Below are 18,537 nucleotides of genomic sequence, written 5' to 3'. Positions count from 1 at the left end.
TTATGTACTCCAAGCTCACGTTTACATTTAATATTGCAATTAAATTTACTAGGTATTTGGGGCAGGGAGTGTCAACGGGAGGCTGGAGGGCTGAGAGATACCACCGTATTACAGGAATTATACATTCCAACGGGGTCAGCATATGACATCAGGCTGAAGCAGTTGTGTGAAATGCTCAAGGCGTTTCTTCAGTCTTAGTCAGTTCACGCGTCCCACACTGTGCCGGTGACCTCATGACCTCGGAATGGGAGCCCGGCGAGCTGCGTCTCTTATATAACAGGCGAAAAGGCAGCACATTTAGACGCTCATCGCATGTCCTATGGAAAGGGGAGCGTACATCGAGCCCAGAGTCAGTGCCTCCTTTTGTCTGTTGTGAAGTGTCAGATTCACAGGTATGTTCAGGGTCCCACTGTAAAACATTGTGTGCTTTTAATAAGAAACTCCTGAAGGAATGCATACAGGTTTGGATCCAACAACCTTGTATTGAATAAGTGGCTGGGAGATGGATGGATGGATTGATGGATGAGTATAATTTTATGAGAGTAAAAACACTTGAATGAGATATTTACATCTATGTTTCATATCTGAATTCCCAGTACAGGGCTAAGTGTAGAGTATACCAGGAACTATGAGGTCATGAGGAAGGTGACACTCTGGCATAGAAGCTGGCTGTGTCACGCACACACACACACAGGTTTGTAATTATATCTTTGTGGGGACTCCATTCATTTCTATGGGGAAAACTCTAATTCCAGCATGACAACCTTAACCCCTACCCAGCCCTAACCTTAACCATGAGTAATCAAACAAAATACGAGACTTTTGGCATTTTTAGGTTTTTGCTTCCATTCACAGATGTTTATAAAATTGAATTTCCACCACACACACACACACACACACACACACACGGGGCAGGATTCTCATACCCTGCTCTGTAGGTATAGGGTCACCCTGCTTTCCACAGTAAATTCTGATAGACAAACACATATAATTCATATAAATCTCACAATTTAAAACTGTCATTGTAATGAAATGAATCAACACTCTTAATGTAATAAAATGTTCAAAACAACTTACAATCTATTTACAGTTTATAATTTATACAAACAAAAATGTCAAAGCTTTAGTTATTTCTAGAGTCAGTTTGACATGTTTTTAATGTTTTTTTTATGATATGAAGGAAGCCCATGGAGATCATCATGTCAATTTTTAAAAACTATCCCAAATCTATTCAAAATAACGCCTAAAGTATCAGGAATTATTTCAGCTAAAATAATTCAGTTGATATACAATAATAATATTTTTTCTTTATTTGGCCCTTATGGTTCTTATTTTTGCTATCACCTGTAGTCAGATTTGAATAACAGATCACTGTCAAACAGCTTTTCCTCATCACAAATTACACAGCTCTTGAAAAACAAACTACACTCACATTTCAATAATCACAACAATCACATTTATTTATATGCTCTATAGCATGATGTATAAATAAGGCAAATAGCATATTACAAACATATGGCTGTTGAGGGGTCGATTGAGCATAAATGTGGATGGGCTGAGCTTCTAATGAATGCTCAGCTAAAAGTGAACGCAGCATTGGAGCAAGAACCTACTTAGACTACTATTCAGTCAGCAGACAGTGTACCGCAGAGCATTCAGCGAGTATGGAGCGGTGTAGGCTAGTAGAGGTGCTCCTGGAACAGAGGCATCTTGAGGCGTTTCTTGAAGGTGGAGATGGAGTCTGATGACCTCACTGCCCACAGTCACCATGTCGCTGGGATACCTGGAAACCCTGCCTGAAAATTGGACATCCTAGAAGAGAATATCTTAACATATTTATGATTAAGTAATTTATTGTGAGTACTATATTAAAATTAAAATGTGGAAAAGATGGAAAGAAACATTAAACCTTCATTTTGTTATCTAGTACAATGTGTCAGGTTCTCATGGGGATTTAAACATTTGCAAAGCATCCGACATTAGCCTCTCCTAGCGGCTGGCTTATTAGGGGAAGATTTATAGTATGGGAGACTTCCTTAGCAACATGATGTTTTATACCTCGCCGTTCATCATGAAGCGCACGTTTGCTGAGAGTAATTTACCACTGGGCGTCATTTTTTTCCCACGTAATCTCTGACTCATATTTTTAATGTTACGCCACCTGAGGTGTTGAAATTTCCTCTTTCTGATAGCATGTCTTCAAGACAAGAACTTCTTTTTTCACTTTGTTTGCTTCCTTGAGTAACATACATTGTGGATTTTAGTCTTTGAAAGGGTAGTTTGCATAGCCATCCCTGTCTGACAGTTAATATGACTCTCCATAGCTCGGGGGTCACAGCACAGGGTCAGCTAAAGTACAACACCATTGGAACCAGGTCTTAAGGGCCCTGCTCAAGGGCCGTGAACGTTCTGCAAAGGTCAGGCTTCGAACTGGTGATTTTCTGAAGACATCGCCTGCTGAGCCACTCATCACTTTACTGAAAGACAGAAAAGACAGATTGTGATGTACATCCTGCGAGGTTTTCATTTTGAGAATAGTTTGGGTTTATGCTGTAATATTAGATGTTATACAATTATTCATGTATGTCTATGTTCATTATTCTGGTGTTAATATACTGCATGCAGTTGGAAAAGTAATTTTGATGCAGTGTTCTTAGTCCATACTGTACATACATGAATTAATTGATTCATAATGTAAAATTTCTGACAATATTGCAATCATGTGCTTTTACAAACTTCAAAACTGCTTTGTTTAAAGCATAAATGAGCAATCTGCATAACAGCTTGGTTTAAATTATGCTGAAATAACATATTACAATGTAGGCTTTCCTCCGTCTCCAGCCTGCACTGACTGATTGCACAATCCGATATTATCTGGCTAGCAAAGGAATTTTATTTATATTAGGTGCTGAAAAAGGAATCACATTTGCAAGGCTTACAGATAATTGTGCTGAGTGCTGCTGATGTGCTGCATGCCTTAAATATGTCAGAGATAAGAAAGACACACTAGCCATGATATTACATTTTCCATTTATGAGCTTTCTGCCGATATACAGTATAAATAAAATGAAGTAGACAATTGCTCACGAATAAACAGACTAGTGTGATACTGACACTAATGTGTACAAATACTCCTGTCACAGAGGCAAACAAATGTTTTTTTTTTAATAGAAATTGAAAAAATATGATTTTAGGGAGAATTTTTATTACTCACTAAGGAAAGGGAAAGGGGCGGGGCCATCTATAGAATGGCAGTCAGGTGACCATGGTTATTCATGCTTATTTGCTGATTTCTGCCTTATATTCATCACATATGATGCTTTCTGTTTTATGGCCTACTGTACATTTTCAGGGACCCAATAGTCCTGGCTCACATTCCCTCTGCTATTCCCTGAACCCCACGCATTAAATCATTTTCTTCCTCTCTCTAAAGCAGCATTTTATGCTTTTTGTATTGCCAGTTTTTATGTGACTAGTACACTTGACACCTGTAATGGGATGTCCTCTATCCCTATTAAATTTATAATCTCATGTCTCATCGTCTTGTCACACCAATGTTTCTCACACAGATGATAAATTATACACAAAGTCACTGAATTGCCTTAAATTTGGTCTATGAATATTAATAACGTGAGGGCAAACCTCTACACTTGTTTCTGTATTGGTCCGAATACGTTTTGCTGATGTAATTCAATATTTAAGCAACTTGTTTTTACTTTTCTAAAGATATCAGCTGCACATTTCATTGCTACACCTGTATTGCCTGGAACTCCATCCGCACCTTAAATCCTCATTTCATTATACACTTTGTTCAGGGCTCAGGCTACCAGCTCCTGCTTTGGTCATTTACATTTGTGTTCATGTGCATGTTTTGGTCTTCAGCCTCTTGCCGGAGAGGAGAGTTTGGAAAAGTGTCCCGCGCTGGGCATGGACTTTCCCAAACACTCCCTTCCAGCAAGAGGCTGAGGTCTATCCGGACCAAAACCGTGCACCAAAAGCAGTTCTTTCCCTTACAGCAGTAGGCCCTTGAATTTGCCTGTCACTGCCAGCCCGTCTAACCATCTGCTGCTACATTGCTCTGTACACATTATCTGCACTACGCACATCATTTTATCTTACTTATGTATATAGTGTATTATATTTATGTCCTTGATGGCTTTTCCATGGCACCCCAGATAGATTCTTTGTATGTAATAGTACTGGGGGTGGTGAGTGGCTCAGTGGGCATCGTGCCTGTGTCTGTGATTAGAAGATCGCTGGTTTGCACCCTGACCTCACCAGAACAGTCACATGCATGTCCACCGGCCCTTGAGCAAGGCCCTTAACCCCCCCCCCCCCCCCGCCCCCAGCTTCAGGGGCACTGCACATTGGCTAACCCTGTGCTATATCCCCCACCCCCCCTCCCAAGCTATGGGTTAGCAAAGACAAGCATTCCAATGTACAGTACTTGTGCAAATAAACCTTGTTTGTCTGTCTTTGTTTGTTGCTTGGTGATAAATAAACAAATCTGATGTTTAGGGGCCTGTATTATGAATTGAAATTTGTTGGTTAGCTAGACAGCTTGATGAATTTAAGGTGCCACAGTTTAAATGGTCTTCATCTTCATTTAAGTATATTTAGCCCAGGCTACCTTAGACCCAACAAGTTATCTTGCTAGACTGAAAACCCAGCATCTTTATACCGGCCCCTGGTCTTGTGTTTCGTTTGCTTGGTTTTGTTACTTTGTTTAAGCCCCTGTGTACCACAACTTATAGGGCCAGAACTTAGCAGCGGTGAGGCCTGTTTTATGTGAGCCAACCAGAGTCAGGAAGACCTCTGAGACTGACCATATGCTTTGGAACGAGCACATGAACACTAAGGAGAGTGTTTACAAAAAATGCTCCCAGTCAGAGATGCCCACATGCTGGTCTAGTGACATCACAAAGGAGAAGCCTTCTGTTGTCATGTGACCCTCAGAGATCAGCCTCCTATTGATATATGCAGCGTGTGACAGACTGTCATTGAAAACACAAAGGGTAGAGTGCTGTGTACTGGTTCTCACCTCTTGGTTTTTATAATAGGGTGGCAGGTGCTCTTTTAGGTGCAAACCCTCCAGGGCTGCATCTGTAATTCGACGTGGAAGGTCTGGGCTTCCAGTCCGACCTGGTTCGGCTGAGTGGACCATCTGAAACCTTAGCACAGGCAACCACCATGGCCACAGTGCTTTGGTGACGCCATATGGTCCTCGACTTGCTTGCAGAGTTTAAATAGAAGTGGCATTTTAAGATAAGATTAACTGTATTGATCTCTAGGGAAATTCTTTGTCATACTGCAGCGAGGTACGTAAACTACAGACAAACAAACAGTTAGTGCAAAGACAATACACATGCTGCAGACAAGTACAGAGTACACAAACATAACATCCTGATAAGGCTTAAGTAAATAAATATAAATAAATAAAAAATAAATTGACAGAAGGTGTATGTGCCATGAGAAAAATCAGACAACGTTGGGCTTTTTCTGCGGAAGAGGATGGATGCTTCCTGAGATGTTATGGCTGGGGGGCTTGGGGTGGGCCAAGTCGTTTTGGAAAAATGGAAAGGCTTGACAGGTCAAAAGAAGGCAATGTTAACTAATTACTGTAATTATTTGATGTTAATTATGCCGTCTTTAGCTTCTTCCCACAGTCTACAAATTCATGGCTGGTGACACTACTGAACTTGATGTGCGTCAGTATTGCAGTTAATCAGCACCCCACCCTACTGTAGATCAACCAACCTTGTATTTTGTTTGGTTACATATGGTTAGGGTTAGGGCAGGGTAGGTGGTATCATGCCCATGATATGCCCATAGAAATGAATGGAGAGTCCCCACAATGATTGGAATACATGAAGTGTGTGTGTGTGTGTGTGTGTGTGTGTGTGTGTATGATGAGTTGCTGCCCTATGCTGGTTTAAGGTGGGATAGACCCCAGGCCCACATGAGCACATGACAAGTGGGTATATAAAATAGATGGACTTATGGAATGGATGTCCTACATAGGACACACAGGGATGGAAGGATGGAATGAATAGGTAAAGAAATGTTATTGTTTGCTGCTTACACAAAACATCTCCATCCATAACTGCTGATCCAGTACAGCATCATGGTGATCATGCAGCCTATCACAGGCAGCACAGGGCGCTGGCCAGAGGAACAACCAGGATGGGATACCAGTGCATCAAAAAACTCAGTTTTACATGCCAAGGGCAAATAAGACACACTTATTGACCAAACTATCTTTTGGACTGTGGGTGGAAAGTGACCCATGCAAATGGCCAGGGGCAGGAATCGAACCCTCAGGCATCCCCAGGAAATTAAAAGCAAAGAAATCCCCATGCATGGTGCACACTGCAAATTTGGAAGGATTAACAAATACGGGGTGTGTTTAGCAGTGGATACTGCAAATCCTTTCAGCACTTTGTCAAGAGAGAAATTGCCGATTGCCTGAGAAAGGATGAATCTTCGGAATGAAGGAGAGAGAAAAGAGAGAGATTGTAATCCTACACTACACCTGTCTCTGGAAAAAAATGGATTAATATCCCCTTGTACTCAAGTCAAAATGCAAATAAACAATTGTTTAGCACTGGTTTGGTCTACTCAGTGAGATCCAACACCCAACATCCAAGCTCCCTGGAGAAAAACTGCAATGATGCACTTATACTCGCGACACACTACTGTCTATGGAATAATTATACATCAGCAAGACCCTAAAATGATAGTTCCCCTGGCAGCTGTTAAAGGTTAGCATAAAGCTCTTTTGTATCATTTTGTTCAGTGCAAAATTTTAGTCAACAAATGATTAAGTAACTGTTCTTGCAAGTAAGCAGAGACATACTCATGATGAAAAGGTTGCATAAATATAAGAACTCATACACAAATATTTTACCCACTTAAGTTTACAAACAGGGTTGAAATATTATAGGTAATCAGTTTCATCAACTGGTATTCAGCTGTACTTATCAAAGGCATACAATTTTTGATATTATAGAATTGTATATATTTGGTTATATTTTTTGATATATCATCTAAATCAGTGTTTCTCAACCCGGTACCCAGGGACCCCAGATGGTCTGGTTTTTGCTCCCGGGTTGAGAAACATTGATATAAATAAATATCACTGTATTCTTTCCACTTTATGTTCGTAAGAGGATCATACAGTATACTCAGTTCATATACTGAGAAATTATTATGAAAGCACGGCTTGAGCACGTAGAGTTATTACAAAACACCAAAACCTTCTGTTTGTAATGGACATATATGGATGGAATGGGGCACAGCACCAGTCATGAAGTAAATCTGAGCAGTAAAGCTCTTTAGTCCTTTATTAAGCTTAATGATATTTCTAATGTAGGACTGGGGCACGATACCACCAGCTTACTGCCAGAAGACATTAAAATCAAAAACAGACCTAGATGTTACAAACTTCTATTCAGAAGTACCAACATCCTATGTATTTTTATATGTGCAGCATTATTTGTATGTGTAGCAATTGTAGTATTGTGTATTGTAGAATGCATAAATGCAGAAAAGAACAAGGATTAAGGGGACTGCAAACAATGCCAATGTTGTTATTTTATATGTAAATAACTGGTCCCTATTTTCTCTTACAGTTACTGTTACTTTCTCTTTTTTCTTTATAGTGGACTTACTAAAATGGGAAGACAGTGTCTGGTAAATGAATCGATAAGACAAACTGTCATTTAATTACCAACCAAGAATTGATCCCAGACCGTTACACGCAATTAACTCCCACTGCGATTGGCAGCAGCCAGCAGTGTGTCACCGTTGGCGAGAGGCTCTGTCTGGTTGGACGATGCCCCGCTTCTCCTGTAGAACATGCCAGAAGCCTTGCAGGAGACAGGAGACTACAAGGCAGGGAAATGAACCAAAAAAGGGGGCCCCTCCCCTGAGGTGGGATGTCACTGCAGGGAATGAAGAGGCAGTTCAGTCTTTCCAAAGCAGCCAGCATGAATTTCGAATGCAGAGAGCGTGTCTGGAACCTGAAGTAATTCCAGGTGCTGTTACCACATTATTCTTCTGTTCTGCCCACAGAAATATGGCGCCTAATCTTGTCTTTTTTAGTTTACATGTAGCTGAGCAGTAAATGTCACAATGTGTCCTTGATCTTCACGGTGTCGTCACTGTCACCAAAAAAAAAAAGGAAGTGCAGTGTTATATATATGTCAGACTGTTATTTAATTGGAAAAGAAGTCACCAAGCTGTCACTTTAAAAAATGACTAGGGGAGACCTGCCGTAGCTGGTGGAGGTCGCTGACGTCAGAGGAGGCAAACACTGGCGGACGTTTCTCGGGTTTCCCTTTGTCCAGTGAAATGGGAACAGCAGCCGCAGATGGGCGGCAGTGCAGTGCGGACGACAGTGCAGGAGCCGACAGTTGATTAATTGCATGTGACGCAGCCCTTTTTTTTCTGTAGTGGAAACAGCGCGATGCCATTATGATTGAGTATTAGCACAGGACACTTGGGGTATTTGCTTACAGGCAGGTGATAAAGGACAAGGCTTCCGCTTTCGATACAAACTCAAAGCCACACCTGATGATATTATGCAATGGAAAGGCCACAGAGAAAATCCCTCCTGCTTTCCTCTACGTTAAATCTTACAGCGACCCTCCAGTACACTTTGTACTTATTAATGAAGGAAAAATTTCTGGTGGTTTTTTCGCCTCAAAGTCCTTAGTGGAAATGGAGATGAGCAGGAGATGGAAGCTATATGCAAATGTTGGTATTTCAGAAGTCTCAAGAGGAGCGTTCTTTGCAAAAGAAGACGCCAAGTCAATCCTACTAAAGCACAGAAATAGTAGTTCTGTGTATGCGAGGATCTGCGCAGTGCATGGATTCAACTTTCCAGAAACATGCAACAGAAACTGAAAAATATATCACTTGGTGAGATTAAATAGCTGCCAATTCAATTCAACTTATGGAAAATGACTTGTGCAGTACTGGTGATTTGAAGAGCATACCGATCCTGATTGCTATACATTTAAAGTAGGAGCAGAAAAAGATAATGTATAATGTTTTTTTTTCTAAAAAGTACGACTTTATTTTCAGTTTGTGATGAATGGAGATCCCTTTGCTTGCACGTAAAATCATCTGGTGACAAATCATCATCCAGTTCCCATAAACAATTTATCCAATGCAGAGTCACAAGAAGCCTAGAGCTCACCAAGGAGCACACAGCTGGGGTAGACCTTAAACGAGATGCCAGTCCAATTTAGGGCATGTATAACACCCACAGAGGCAGTGTTCACCACCAGTCAAACCATGCATTTCTGCGGGTCCCCCTGTTGGGAACAAACAGTCACTACACTAAATATTAAATAAACATAGAGATGCCGAAGCAGCATGTTCTATTACCCAGCTATGATTTTCTGACTCTCTATCTGTTTAGCACCTGAGGGAGGCTCTCAAAGCGGCTTTTTGAGTAGAGCCCCAGAAACAATAAAGCTAAAATATTGTGTGTGGAGTCCAGATCTAAGTTACTGGGCTGTTCAATGTCCATATGTTGTGGTTCAGGGCTTCCAGTCCGCAATTGTAAAGTTTTGAAACAATTCACTTTAAAACAATGTTTCACCATAGGCTAAAACTAAGGCCGTGTCCACATATTCATGGTTTTTTTTTTTTAGTTGTACTTTTTTCTAAGCATTTTGGCCTTTCGTCTACACGAAAATGAAACTCTTGTAAAACCCCATCCAGGGTTAAGATTTTCACAAAAATTCGGTTTTCAGTGTCGACATGTAAACTGGGAAAACAGAGTTTTTGGCTTGTAATGTCAGATCGTGTGCCATTGTCCACTTTGTCTTTAGCCTTGCAGAACCGGTAATAAGGTTTCTGATTGGCCAACATGGCTCCACAGTTACAGTTATACTGCCCCCTGTTGTTTCGGCATGCTCTTGACAGCGCGTTTCAGTGTTTTCATGTGGATGGAAATTTTTTTTTTATAACGGAGGAGGAAAAACACTGTTTTTAAAAATGTGGACAAGGCCTTAGTAAATGACACCTGCTTTGATTGAGCTGTTCTCTGTAATTAAGAAGACCACACTCATAGACACATATTATTTCATGCATAATGAAAATGACACGTTAATTAGAAATTACATGTCAGACATGAATTACATACCAATAAATGAATAATTTGATTATCCATGTAATATTCAGGATTATTCAGCATTAACTTGGGTTGAATTTGGACTTAAGTGCTTTAATGTCATCCTGTCAATTAACATTCTTGCCTGGAGGTCTTCAGTTCCCACTTGCCTTTCGGTGGAGCCTGAAGTTACAGTTTTACCGATCACTGCCCCAATTTCAAAAAACAATTTCCATCTTGGCATATTTTATATATAAATGGTATTTTATCAGTGTAACATGATAGTTTACTTGCAGAAAATTTGTTTGCCTGAAAAAAAAAACCACTCAAAGTATTTTTAACAGGTAAACTTTATTTTCGGTTTTGCGGTACTGGTGAAATATTTGATAATATCATTTGTGTTTAGTGCTAGGATTAATATTTTATTCCATAAATTCATAAGGTTGCCAAAGATTACCAGAGAAATGAAATGTTATTAGGCTGGTTGTTCAGTGTACTGGGGATTAACCACATTGAATCGTCATGTCATCGTCATTTTAATCGTGACTTCTGGCTCAATGCAGATCATAAAGCCTGTTTTTGGTTATATCCCCAAAGGGTCTGTGCAGCAGGAGCTTGGCGAGCGGTGTCGTGGCACGCAGCCGCTGCCGTTCTGTATGCGTCTCTAGTCTGTCGCAGTTTGACGCTGATTCCTGCACTGTTGTTCGGGAGTAATACCTCGCCGGGGTGCCAGACATGCTTATTACTTTGGTGAAATTCCTCCCCTTCTCTTTCGTTGTAAGCCCCTTTGTGTAAAATACCCAGCGGCTGCTAATTCACTGATTGCATAAGCTAATCTGGAACGTATTTATTTTGTAAATGAAATGGAACTAGAGGCTACTGATGGAAAAAAAAAAGTGAAATTATCAAGCAGTTCGTCATACCAGAGACTTCCAGATGCAAAACACCACAGGCTTTAGAACATTGTAGGAAGGAAAGCCTGAACTTACATCTTAGAAGCTTTTTGGAGATCATTTCCTTTGCTTTTTTACGCACAGAAGTACCCCCCTCCCCCCCCAAAATTCAGTGATAAAACACTATGAGACCCATGTAAGAAATATGACTGAAGTTTACAGAGTTTTATTACAGCACACAATTTGCCACTTAATCAACAACAAACAAAAATAACCCCATGAGAATCTTTGTCAGCCATTTCCTCCATGAGAAATTATCTTCTCTGAAAATAATCTAGTGTATGCTTAAGATGTTCTCTCTCTATGTTTATGTACAGTTTGAATGGATGTATTGTTTTTATTAATAATTAACTCATGACTAATACAATTAGAGTTCTAAAGAAGAAAAAATTCTTAGGTTATTTTGTTTTTTGGTGTTTTTATCCTTCGTTTTGCAGCATTGCTGTTTGATCTCGGAATTTACAAAGACTTTCGACACACTCTTGTGGCTAGGTCCTGAAACTGCATTCATTATACATTTATTACGAACTGCAAGACAAATGATGGTGATTACAGCCTGGTACTACTCTCAGGAAGACTATTCCGAGCAGTGTGCCGCCAAAATAAAGTGAGTTTTGTTTGGAGGGCCATGTATGTTCTTCTTACCAAGAAAATCAAAGCGATGGATGTGAAGCTAGCAGCATAAATAAGGTACTGAAAGAGAAGGACAAAGCTCGATAGCATACACACTGTGTTTCCTCCCACAAAACTGAAAAGCGATCTGCAGCCCAGTCAGAATTGAGAGTATATATATATATATATATATATATATATATATATATATATATATATATATATCATTTTGGAGAGGCTATTAATATAAATATTGATTCCTATTTCAGAGTTTATGTTAGCAATCATGCCAAAATGAGAACCAACCTGTGTCCTAAGTGGCAATCACAGACTCTGTGTTGATCACGATAGCTGTCAGGATGGTCTGTAGGACAGTCGCTAGAAAACTGTTTACTCCAAAAATAAGAGCATAGCACTCCCCTGCTCAGCTTTTTGGCAATGTGAAAGCTAAAAAAATAAAATACATCCTACTGAAATCCTAATGTTGTAAGAAAAGTTTGCGGACATTTTGGTTTTGCTGCATGAATGGCTAATAAAACATGTTTGGATTTTTAAGAAGTCATAATAGGCCTAATAAAGATAGTCATTTAAAATACATCTAACATTACATAACGATATAGATAAAGTGTCTTGTGTAATGGATTCTTGAATAGAATGTGAGTCTGGCGTTCCAATCAATTAAAATCAATCAATTTGGCTTGAGTGAGATGGTAAACCACACTATTTTGGCTTCCTCCTCTTCACAACAGCTAAAACCACTGCTCTCTAAAAACATTGTTGCTGATGTAAAGTTTGAGAAAGACTACTTGGATGTTCCACAAAACTATATGGACAATATTTCACTTTTTCCCCAAAGTGGAACTTTGCATTCTCGGGGCCTGGATGAGTTTCAGTCATTTAGGGGCCAAGTTTTATCAGGAAATTCCACAGCAGGGTGTCAGGGCGTCTCTCATCAAAAACTCAAAAGGAGATGAGTCATGAAACACAACAGTGAGGCAAAAACACAGAAGAAAATCAACAACATAACAGAGTGGCTCTTCAAGCAAGACATCCCAAAAATATACATGAAGTGAGACAGATTGGATAGATTTGTGGGCCAGAAAACCTCCTAACCATGATCATCAGATACAGAAAGCCTTTCATTTAGGATATAGCCAATAAAGGAACCTGCACCAGTTATTAAATACTGTATGAGCACTCACAAGTCAATGAACTTGATTGTCTAAACTGTTAGCTCAGTAAAGATATGATGATATCAAACGTACCTGTATGTGTATTTTTTTTTTTTATCAGACTGTCAGTTTATTATTATGACTTACATGGAGATCAGATCAGAGAGTCCTTTCATGCATAAACCCAGGTAATTCTAAACTTTCCACAAACATTTTCTATCTACAGCACAGTCTGTTGTAAACCTGTATGGATCAGAGCCAAAATCTGCTGCCTGTTTTCACAAAGTTTTCCTTTCTTTTTTAAGATGGAAGCGTCACTTGAATAAAGTGATTTTATTAGGCATAATACACTGCGTATTCGTGGTGTACCGTTCGGTACATTATTTTCTGATCGTTATGCACAATTAAATGAATGAACACTTATTGACACCGACCGGCAGCCCCTAAATTCAGAAGTAGATGTACAACACAGTGAGGGAATGGAGAAGGACGTAAAAATGATGGAGCATCAGTAATATGGGGTGAGTATCAGTATGCATACTTGACCATACTTGTGTTCCCATGTTCCCTTCTTACTGTACATCATCTTCCATTGCCAAAACCCAGTTCCAATACTAAGAACACAAGTACACAATGATGGTAAAAATCCCCAGATACTGATCTTGCTCCGCCCCAAATATCAAGGATACTTTGGCTACATTCTTGCCAAACGAGACCAATCCCATGATTCAGTGCACCCTAAGTTCGTTCTTGGAAGGCAAGTTAGCAAGACCGGTCTTGCCAAGACCACCGGTATGGTCTTTGCATTCTTAGTATTGAGATTCTCCCATGCTAATCAAAGCACAGGGTGCCACCAGTAAAACTTACCGATCATGGTGAGGGCAGGAGTGCTGTTGGAAAAATGCATTGATCGTGGGGTATCGTGCCAGCGGATCAGTCGGTCAAAATTAAGAGCTTTAACTGTTCCTTCTTTTGCTAAGTGTACTCTTGTTTACTTCTGTTCTCACAATATTCAGTTTGTATTAGGAGTGTTAAAACTACAGGTAGCACATCTAGAAAAACTGAAATACTTCACCAGAATGTCCTACCTTATACATGGGTAGCACATCTCGATAGACGGATGAAATTATCAGATTGTCCAAACTTTGTAAATTACACAAGTAGCACATCTTGATAGACTGAAACACTTTAACAGATTGTCCTGCCTAGGGATGAAATGGTTACCGGTTTCATGGTAAACCACAGGAAAATTATAGATTTATTAATATTACCATTTCAAATTTAAATTATCATTAAAACCGAGGTTGATTACAGCGCTTCGAAAAATTCACGCTAAATACTGTCCAGCATCAACCAAATAACAGACATGTTGCTATAATTTAAATCACGTTATATTATATCCTTAAATGTATTTTCTGGAAATTTTATCTTCATGGGCCCCCCGGTTTTTTTTTGGAGGGGACAGGCAATTGCGTACCTTGCCTAATGGTAAGGTCTGCCTCTGGTTGCAGTCAATCATAATTGGCTGCTTGGAAACATTTGAAATACTGGAGAGAAGGTTGTTGATAAGACCAAGACTGTCTGTCAGCTTTGTTATGCCGTACTCACATAAATTATAGGGATCTTTATCACTACAGGCATGCAACCAGAAATGCCACTTTGTAGTAGAGAACACGGGATTTAGATAGAATTTAGTTCATTATGATTATTATGATTTTTTCTTATTTTATATACTTTTACCATGTACAAATATGCGCCTTTTAGGTTCTTATTCAGAAACGTCGACAGACGCATTGACATTTCCTTTGACTGTTCCTAATGGGTTTTGTGCTTGCAGTTTTAATAATAAATTATTTCTAAACAAATTATACTTTCTTTACTGTACCGAAATTGCACCAAACTCAGAACCCAAATCCAAGGTTTGTACCAAACTGTAAACTTTGTGCACCATTACTCCCCTGTATAATAACGAAATGGATATTAAAGTTAGCAAGAGACTGTTCATAGATGATGCAAAACCTCAAACACCGACATGTGCTGTATATGTGGGAATACGGTATTCCTTATGTGTAACATAAATATATTCCCTTACGTGCATATTCTTAGTTATCAGCATCATGTATGAGGTCTTCAGCACCACAAAGCAGACGTAGCAAACCCAGATGCTGCTGCCGATGTCCGTGAGGTAGACAGCGCCGGCGCTCAACGGCGAGAAGATGCCCAGGACCAGCTCACCCCACACAAAGCAGCTCGGGTCACATGACCCACCGCGAAGGAGGCTGCAGCACCTCCGCGTTCAACAGAGGAGGCAATAGATCCATGAGGCTGCCCGCGGTGCCATTGTTAATTACACAGTGATGCTATGCAGTTGGGCAGGGCGATGCTGCACATCCTCCACAGCTAGTATGGGAGGTGCAGTGTGGCCCAGCGGGTCGGGGTGCTGTGTCTGTGAGTAGCAGGGCAATGCTTCAAATCCCAGGATGGAGGTAGTAATTTCACTACTGGGAACTTGAATAAGGGCCTTAACCCCCAGTTGTTCCAGGAACTGACAATCCCTGCTTTCTAAATTGTGTGTTTGTTTGCACAAAAACACCTACTAAATAGCCTATTGAATTAAATGCCCAGAATTCTGTTCATTTCCTAACTGCTAATCCTAGCCTGGAGGATCCTGGGCCACATTCTGGATGAGATGCCCGTCCGTCGCATTCCGGATGAGATGCCCGTCTGTCGCATTCCGGATGAGATGCCCGTCCGTCGCATTCCGGATGAGATGCCCGTCCATCGCATTCCACATGAGATGCCAGTCCATCGCATTCCAGATGAGATGCCCGTGCATCGCATTCCAGATGAGATGCCCGTCCATCGCATTTTGCAGGAGATGCCAGTCCATCGCATTCCAGATGAGATGGCCGTCCATCGCATTTTGCATGAGATGCTAGTCCATCGCATTTTGCATGAGATGCCAGTCCATCGTATTCTGGATGAGATGCCAGTCCATTGCATTCTGCATGAGATGCCAGTCCATCGCATTCTGCATGAGATGCCAGTCCATCGCATTCTGCATGAGATGCCAGTCCAACGCATTCTAGATGAGATGCCAGTCCATCGCATTCTGGATGAGATGCCAGTCCATCGCATTCTGGATGAGATGCCAGTCCATCGCATTCTGGATGAGATGCCCGTCCATCGCATTCTGCATGAGATGCCAGTTCATCGCATTCCGGATGAGATGCCCGTCCATCGCATTCCGGCTGAGATGCCAGTCCATCGCATTCCAGATGAGATGCCCGTCCATCGCATTTTGCATGAAATGCCCATCCATCGCATTCTGCATGAGATGCCAGTCCATCGCATTTTGCATGAGATGCCCATCCATCACAGGTCACACACACTTACAGGTACTTTACAGATGTCAGTTATCTTAACTAAACTGCTGGAAGTAACAGCAAAACTAAGGGACAACATGCAATCTACATGCTGAGAGTGTAGGAGAGAATAAGAAGGGATGAAGTGACAGCCGTTCCCACTGCGCCACCATGCTGCCCATTCGGAACACTCACACTTCAAGAACAAATTGACTTAAACATTACAGTTCACTATCTGCATTGCAAGAGATGTTTTAAACATCTTTCTTTTCCAATGCTGCATAAAATTGCCAATTTCTCCGAAAAATTTCCTTAAATAATATGTCTGGCATTATTGCTTTAAAATGTGACCAATTAGCAAAATTTGGTACGTCGTTAAACCTTTCCAAATAATTACATCATGCAATTCAAAAATGAGTAAATCAACTCCGAATCATATATTTGCAGCAGAGAAAAGGTAAACCTGCAAAGGTGTTTTCATGTTATTACAGCTTTGCAGTCTGTAGGTGATTATGAACTGACAGTCGTGCTTTATTGCTTTGTATCATTAAGCTGCCTTACTAACGGCATGTGGCATACATTGAGATATTTGGCTATCTAAATTTAATTGGAAGTGCGATTACTGAAATATTAACAATAACATTCATTATCTGGGAATTCTACAGTCCATCCGAGACTTTGGAAAGGCATGTAGCTAAACTCTGATGAATAGACCCAGCCTGTATCTCAAAATATCCACAAGTGATAATCAGTACAGGTGCAGTTCGAATAGAGATTCATCAGCTAAACATCATGTGTCAATACATTTTGTTGTTGTGTGTAATGAGTGTTTATTTGAAATACAGTGTATTTGCTACTAATGAGAACATGTTTACCCGAAATTGTTGCTACTGCATCAACGGCCCCATTGTATGCAGTGAAATTGTCAGGGGGTTCTTTTGAGAACCACAGGATTTGCACGTAATTTGAGACCTGATAGAAGCCACATTTTCCCACGGACCACCATAACGAGAGGAAGAGAACCGTCACTGATGAATAACACTCTTTGAAGTCCTTCATTAGCTTCACGAAGTTGCCGACAACATTCCTCCAATTTGCCTTTTTCACGCTGCGGAAGGTAAATCGAGACGACTTGCCCGGATCTGACGAAAAGTCTATCTTTAGAGCACTTGGATGCAGCTCATTAAGCAACAAGCTTCTCCGAGGTATGGGCAACAGGCACGACGAGAGCAGCGCTATGGAGAGGCAAATCAGAGTGATGACATTTAGCCAATAAAGGGACACATTCCCGAAGGATGCGAGGAACTGTGCAGTCAGGGAGCCAACGGCGAATCCGAGAAATATCGATCCTCTGCAGTAGCTGGTCACTCACTGGTACTACTCTGCGTGGACAACGCTGCAAATGTAAGAATAATAGCCCACATCCATGCTGTTCCAATGCTGTAGATGAACATTGCAACCTGCGGTTCTCTGACTCCTGAGCCAAACAGTAAGAAGAGCCAGGCGACCACTTAACAGAGGATCACGACTGGTTTATATCTTAGGAAGTCTGTCAACAGGAAAGTGGGAACTGGGAGGATGATGTTGGAATATGTCCAAACTGGGTATATTTGTCTTGAAACCTTGGAGAAGAAATCAAAGAAAGTTCACACAATATTGGCTAAAGGCGTTTCTCTCAGTGCAATAAATGTCAAAAAACTTAATACTTCATTCCTTCGTTGGCTTCGTCGACAGTACGGGAATCTCCTTAAGATATATCATCTCCAGCCACAATTGACTATAACCCAGAAATGCTACAACATACTTAAGGGTTTAAGGGTTCAAAATGTTTATGTTATTGTCTACATACCTGAGTAATGGTTACATTTTCATAAGTCCCTGTAAGGAAGGGTGTCAGGAAAGGCACTCCTGGTCTCACCACTGAGAAAAACCCATAACCGCAGCGGGAAATATCCATCCACCCCTTGGCTGTGAATTCCAGCCCCTCACAGTGAGTTCGATTCCTTTGGAGAACGACTGATGGGCTTTGCCCCAAGAAGGGAGAACTTTCCTCGACATTCGTTTTTAAGCAATTTTAATCGCTTAAGTTCAAGGAGAGCTTGAAAGTTGGTGTTTATGGAAAAGTGAAATTCTGCAGCACATAAATGTATCAAATGGAAGCTTAGACATTGTAAATTATATTAAATACAGTATTGGGGAAGACACTCGAGACACAAAATCAATTCTATATCACTTTTATCCGCCAAAACCAATGCATGCTTTTCAGATAGTTACCTGTTAGAGGAAGGTACTGGTTTATGATGCAAGCTTGT

The 18,537-nt window shown here is 40.6% G+C and overlaps 1 pseudogene; it reads right to left on the bottom strand.

Annotated features, from left to right (window-relative positions):
• Positions 1–7,763: 7,763 nt before the first annotated feature.
• Positions 7,764–18,182, bottom strand: LOC111834845 (thiamine transporter 2-like; annotated as a pseudogene).
• Between the last annotated feature and the right edge of the window lie 355 nt (positions 18,183–18,537).

Source organism: Paramormyrops kingsleyae, chromosome 15, assembly GCF_048594095.1.
Source record: "Paramormyrops kingsleyae isolate MSU_618 chromosome 15, PKINGS_0.4, whole genome shotgun sequence".
NCBI lineage: Eukaryota > Metazoa > Chordata > Actinopteri > Osteoglossiformes > Mormyridae > Paramormyrops > Paramormyrops kingsleyae.
This window is presented reverse-complemented; position numbering and strand designations above follow the sequence as displayed.